The sequence below is a fragment of the Pholis gunnellus genome (genome assembly GCF_910591455.1).
Source record: "Pholis gunnellus genome assembly, chromosome: 21".
Taxonomy (NCBI): Eukaryota; Metazoa; Chordata; class Actinopteri; order Perciformes; family Pholidae; genus Pholis; species Pholis gunnellus.
In genome coordinates, this window is record NC_136548.1 from 12,823,707 (window position 1) to 12,830,352 (window position 6,646).

A 6,646-nucleotide genomic window follows, 5' to 3' on the forward strand; every position below is an offset into this window, starting at 1 on the left:
TGGGGAGTGTGTGTGTGTGTGTGTGGGGGGGGGGGTTGCTGGGGAAAGAGATTACCCTCAGACCTTTTCTTTGAGAGCGAGAGAGAATTGTGAGGGGGGGGGGGGCGTTACGTATCCTGTTTATTAGTAAATCCCAGTTAATTTTCCCTGTCAGACAACAATGAGATATGGACCCCCCGCGGGGCTCTGTTGAATGTAATTCCAGCACTTGCTCAGAATCACCTTCATTACTCATCAGAGGTGTGGATCTCTCTCCTCCAAAAAAAACCCAACCACCTCCGGAGCGCGCTCTAGACTTTGTGATGCTCCCCCAGTCTTTCCAGCACCTCCTTTTTTTTTTTTTTTCTTGAATAGTGAGATTACACCTCTTGAGACGTTTTCACATTTCCAGAGCAGCTGCTAGTTTCTCAGTCTGAAATTTGAAGAGGGAAACATGTCTGCCATGCAACACTTTCTCATGCTGCAAGACTTGACAACCCTTCAAGGTCCCCGGGTTGGATCCTTGTTTAATTTATAGAAGCTGAGACTTTCGGAGAAGCCGGATGTTATTCATGATTCAGAGCCTTTCATTTACACTTAACACTGTGGCGCTGCGCTGTGACATCATCTGCGTATGTTTTTCACAGCATGTCACATTCAACATGCATGAGTCTGCGACTGCTGGGGGCCTCAAAAGCTCCAATTATAGCCATCGTGGGTTAAGACTCACAGATTGGATCTAGTTCATCATGGCGCTCTCTAACTCGCCTGTTTAAAGGACCAAAACCCTGCTGATGGCAACCAAAGTATTAGTGTGTTTTAATTGCATTTCCATCTCTTATTTAACTTCCATGTCATGCAGATCTAAAGGAAACCTGACAGCCAATGCAAGCACATAATAATGTCAACCAAAAGACATGAATGATCATTTACACTATCAATACATTTGCTCCATTATTTGTTAAGTCTAAAATATTCACATTGTCTCAGAGCCCTCATTGAGGTCTTCAATTGACTTGTTTTGTCAACAACTATCACTCCAGTGACATTCAATTCGCCGTGAAATAAAACAAGAAAAGCTGCAAATCCTCATATTTTAGAGACGGGAAACAGACACTGTGTGAATTGATCAATTGAGGAATCAGCAAATTGCTTCATGTCATCCATATCTTCCACAAACACAAACAACAAATCCTGCTAGAGCCGCCGCAATGATTCGTTAATCAATCCATCAGCCGAGTGACAGAAAATGCATCGGCATGTGATGATCAAAAAATCATCTTTTAGTTCTTTTTTTTTAAGGAAAAATGTCAAACAAAGCACCCTAAACGTGAAGATGTCATTCTTCTCTTTGTCATATATGATAGGAAACTAAATATATTTGGGTTTTGAACTGTTGGTCAGACAAAATGAGACATTTGTGGGCGATCATAACTGGCTTTTTTGACATTTTATAGACCATCATGAAGAGGAGAAACTTTAGCTGCAGCGCTAAATCCTGCACACAATTGACAATTTTAAATAAAGAGGGAATTTTCCTGGTGTACCAAGCAGGCGTGGGATCAAGCCAAAAATACAGTTTTTAGACCCATTAATCACAAGTTGTGTGTTTTTTGTTCCGGCTAACTTCCCCTCCAGCGTGGCTGCAGCTGTAAGAGGAGGCAGGCCTATTGTTCAGACTAACAAGGGGCGCAGAGGTCACTTGCATTTTCACAAGAGCTTTGCCAGAGGGGTTCGAGGAAGTAGCCGGCACACAAGTCTGTTTGGTATGGATCTACACTAAAGCTTGTTCTATAAAGTCACATCACTCCCAGTCTATTATAAAGGGGGATAGATTAGATTAAGTGAGATTATGCAGAGAGGGGCTCCCTAAAAAGAGCAAAAATAACACACTCAGTGCTTAGCAGGCGAGTCAACAGTGGGATTAAGCCAGAAGGACACGTTCAAATCCAGTGCTAATATGCACAATGGTCATCCTTCCACGGGCTCAACTTTTAAGTGGTTACAAATGTTGTTGCTTCAAATTTCCAAACACATTTCCCAAGCTGCAGCCGCAACAAAATACAGACTTTTATTGCCATATTTTGGTCATAAAGATGAAATTCATCAACAATCTGATAAATCTCGAAACCTCAAATTAGGGTTATATTTCTTCCGTTCATCAAACCGTCACCCCTCCTGTTAAACCCTCTCTCTCTCTCTCTGTGCGTACAGTTTGTACAATAACAAGTCCTATCACCAATGCAACCGAAAATATGCACAAAGTGGTTGCACACTCTAACATGATTAAATGATGTGTGGTCTGGCGTCACTCCCAGCACCTCTCCCAACCCTCGCCTCGCTCTCTATCTATCTCCCTCCTGCACAAACACACACACACACACACACAGATTCTCTTTCCCTGAGCAGTGTTTTGAAAATAGAAGCTTCATATTAACAGTCAACAGTCAAGCTGACAGGTACAGTCTGGCCATTCTTTCCATCATAAAACCCCTCGGTGGATTTCTTGCACAGTACACATGTTGCTGCGGCTCCGTGTCGCCGAGGCGGAGCGTCACAAATCAACACAAGCACACACACACACATGAGGAATGCAGAATAACACGTGGGAAGTTTTTCGGTGGTGTGATGCAGAAGAAATTCTTATTTTGTTTTATTCTGAACGGTGGACGAGGAATTCAGATCCCTTACCGGAGTAAATAAAACGAAACACTACATCACAGGTAAAATAACAGAAGTGTCGGCAGTGAATCCTACTTCAGTTACTCATGTGAGCATCATTTGAATGCTGTGACTGCTCGGAGTTAAGTAAATCAGTTGTTGTTGTTAAATCAGGGGATCAAAAGCTGGGGTCATGACCCCTCCAAGGGTCGGCTGGATAAATACTGAGGGGTCACAACATGAATATGGGAAATATTGGACAAATGCAACAATCTGAAGATAGAGGGGGAAATCCCGCTTTGGTGAAACTCATGGCCAACTTGTGATGACTTGTGTACTTGTGACGGCTGCAAGTACACGTTGCATCATTTTACAAAACTCCAGAAAGTCTTATGGACGGACTGTGAAAGTACCAAAATCATGCCCACTGTTGATAACTATTACCCGCATCACTGACAACATGTTCAGTGTAATTCTACCTGCACGAGTGATCGACAGTGTGCAGGATTCTTTGGTTCTTTCACGAGGGATAACAAGCCACAGAGGTTGGGAAACACTGGTTCAATCTATAACAAAGCTCCATACTTTATCAGTTTTGCATGTTAAATGTGGTGGAGTTGCGGTATAAAGTAGGACAAAATCTGTGCTTAAGCAAATGTGATTAGTAAGTTTCCACCACTAGTTCTCCAAAACAATCTCGCTGCCAGAGATATTACCGTATCAAAACAACACTTTACAGTGTTGCCATTGCTCACGAGTAACCTATTTATAGGATTATGAAAACCAAAGTGCTGTTTGACAGCTAACTAAACCTCATGATTAAGCTACTAGAAGTGCCCACTGACACACTTTCTGTGCGGCGAGCGCCACGCTTGCCCTGCTCTCTCCTTACTCATTGGAAATAGCCTTACGAGCGCGGTGATTCATCCCGGGAGTTTATTCTCTCGAGCAAAGACAACACAAAAAGGACCTTGAGCGAAACCTACACAAACCTCCCACAGCCTCTGACCGCGGAGGAAGAGCAGGCGGCCGCTTACTCGCTCGCCTTTTTCCCCCCATTGGAGTGCTTAAGAGGGCTCACACCGTATGCAGGAGCTGTTCTCCGCAAGTGGAATTCCCAAGAAGAATCAATAACATTATGGCATTATACAGCGTCTAACGGCCCTGTTTACCAGCTGCTGTGGCATGTATTGTTGGTAAAAGGCTGCTAACCATTGGGAGAGGTGCTACGGAGCAGAAACTGGAGTAAAATATCTTACACATCAGTATTTATCACATTAATACTTGGGTGTAAAATGACACTGCACACATTCAGGAATATGTTCAAGACAAAAAGGAGCATCGGATGCAGTATACAGATAATATTTCAGAAGGTGAGTGTGGCTAGTTGAGACACTCACAAGCAGGCCGGCATACTGCTGGAGGTAATGAGGCCTCTTGTGTGTCCTCTCTGATCTGAGAGTTGAATAATTTCCCATGTGGCACAGCCATTTCCAGCTTCCGCCTTTACTCTCACCTCGTCGCGTGGGTGGGTGGGTGGAAAGGCGAGAGCAAAACCTCTCCCGCCCTGCACTGAGAACGTGTTGCCATTGTCAATCCACAGTGCCACACAGACCTCAGGCTGGCTGCAGTCAAAACTAAAAAAAAAAAAAGTCTGCTTCAGTGTTTTTTTTTAAAAAAAAGCTCTGCTCGATTTGATTTAAAAACAAAAAAAGTGAAGCTTTTGTTTTCTATTTTTAAGTTTGGTTCCGTGTCAGAGGCAGCTCAACGAGAGCTACAGTTTTATTCTGCCTCTCTATGTGCGGACGCTTCTCATTGGTCAGGAGGAAACTCGGTTAATAAATGGTCAACTTCAGCACCCAGACACACGTGCTGGGTTGCAGAATCTCTGTTTCAATGTGTCTTTTGTTTGACGGCTGGTGTTTCAACATCCTCAACTTGAATAGAAGAAGGTCAGCCTGGTGGGGTCTGCCCCACGGTTATTCAGGAGCCCAACCTGGGGGCCCCACAGAGGTGGGGGGTGGGGGGGTGGGGGGGACTGGGAGAGAGGAGACAGGACAGCAAACCTCCTCCTCTGTCTGACACCACTCTAATGTGTGACAGAAGCCGCTGGAAGTTTGAAGTTTCGGCACACACAAGCAGGGGCTCAGATCAGTGCTGAATCCCACGTGCCATTGAGTGCTTGTAAATGAATTGAGAGGTGGCCCACGAAGGGGTTTGAGTAAAGCGCAATCAAACGACCAGGTGCGTAAAGACGGCAGCTTCCAAGTTTCGGAGAGTTTTAAGCGGAGAACCCTGTCAGATCATTAAACCCAGCAAGACCCTGACATGAAATATGTAAACAAGCTGCTCCAAAACTGGTGTCCCCACAGAAGTTTTACATGACCCCCCCCCTTCAGCAGCTGGATCCAAACAGTGGGATGAGTTTGGATGCTTCAACAGCTAAAAAGCAGACGCGAGGCGAATGAACTTTCACTGCAACATAACAAAAACAGGAAGAGCTCCTCCTGGACATCTCACCAGCAAATAAGACGAGAAACATCTGCACGTGCGTTTCAATTGATTGCCTCCTTGATGCCCCCCAACTGGGATTTCCACAAGCAGAAATACATGTGTATGAACACACTCCCCTCTCTTTTCATTGACAACGGCTCGGAGGCAGATCATGGGAGCAGAGTGTAGCTTACTTTTTCCACTTGTCCATGCTCTTTGCTTCCTGGACAGATGTACAGTAAGTGAAAATGAGCCCAGGTCCACATGAGAGCCCCCCCCCCCCCCCCCCCCTTTTCAATCCCAACCGGTTCCATATTCACACAGCAGGAATTTGGAGAGTCAACTTGTTAAACCCCTTTGCGAAGCTACAGCAGCAAGATAACTCCAGGCTGACATCAATACACTGATATTTAATAGTACACACGTGCGCTGCTGTTAACAAACTTCAGGAATAAACGTTTAACATGACGTTCAATGAACACTCCGCGCAACTGCAGTGCCCGCTGTCTTGTCCACAGTCATCCTGCAGCCTGCATGCAGCACCAATAAACCCACATTAGTACAAACCATGTGCTTCGTGCACATCAGAAGCCAAAAGGTAAAAAAAAAGCAGGAGCTACCTCTAAACCTTAGGCACACACGCACACGCACACGCACACAGACACACGGCATGATTCATTCTGCAAGCAAAACGCATACAGGCTGCTACAATGTCGCCTCCGAGCCCCCGATACGCTTTCGGAGATCAACGCGGCATCTGTTACTAACGAAATGCACAACCTGCTTAACAGCCCGCCGGTTCAATCCCGACGGCACGGAGCAGCCCCGATAGTAAATAAAAAGCTGCGGTTTATTATTACGGGCTCCGACGTGCTCCTCGGTGCCAGTTCGAGTGGTCACTCTATTGTTGAGAAACAATCTGAGCCAAAGTGGAAACAAAACCCTTTTTCCCCGAGACAAAACGCCTCGCAGCGCGACACCGGGAACAAGCAACGCTAAGTTTGCAGTTACTCACCGGGTTATTAAGCGGAGAAAGTCCTCGTTAATTTTCGGCTCTTGTTTTTAAATATCTTCCCCCCCTCACGGCCACTGAGAATGGGCTCAACGTCAGCGGGTGAGTAACTGAATAGACTCGGAGAGAGCGCAGTAAGTTGAAGTGTCAAATTACATCGGCTATTCTATTACCAAAGGGACCCATGCTCGGTGGCTGCTGACAAAATGTGTCGCGGATTTTTTTCTTACGCGGAGAAGAAGACGTGAGGAGAGAGCCGGGAGCGGAGCCGGACTGTCGCTCAGCTCTGCAGCCATCTGGTACACTGGATCTGCTGGAGCGACCCGCTTCCAATGTGTGGTGTCGAATTGTGTGGACATTATTTGGGTTCAGAGGGTGGGATTTTTAAATGAGCGCACACACACAGCACTGACAAGTAGTTTCACACATTAAGATGGAAATTAGGCATGCTGGGTATTTTATTTAGTATCTCTTTATTGATTAATTTAACTGCAGATAATG

General features: G+C 45.4%; 1 protein-coding gene across 1 annotated transcript in view; it reads right to left on the minus strand.

Moving 5' to 3' along the window:
- The window catches only part of LOC306713322 (zinc finger MIZ domain-containing protein 1-like), a 105,193-nt gene extending 98,980 nt beyond the window's left edge, over positions 1 to 6,213 (minus strand). The window contains exon 1 of the mRNA XM_079182976.1: positions 6,149 to 6,213. The gene's annotated coding sequence lies outside the window, so the exon portion shown is untranslated. The remainder of the gene's footprint in view (positions 1 to 6,148) is intronic.
- Between the last annotated feature and the right edge of the window lie 433 nt (positions 6,214 to 6,646).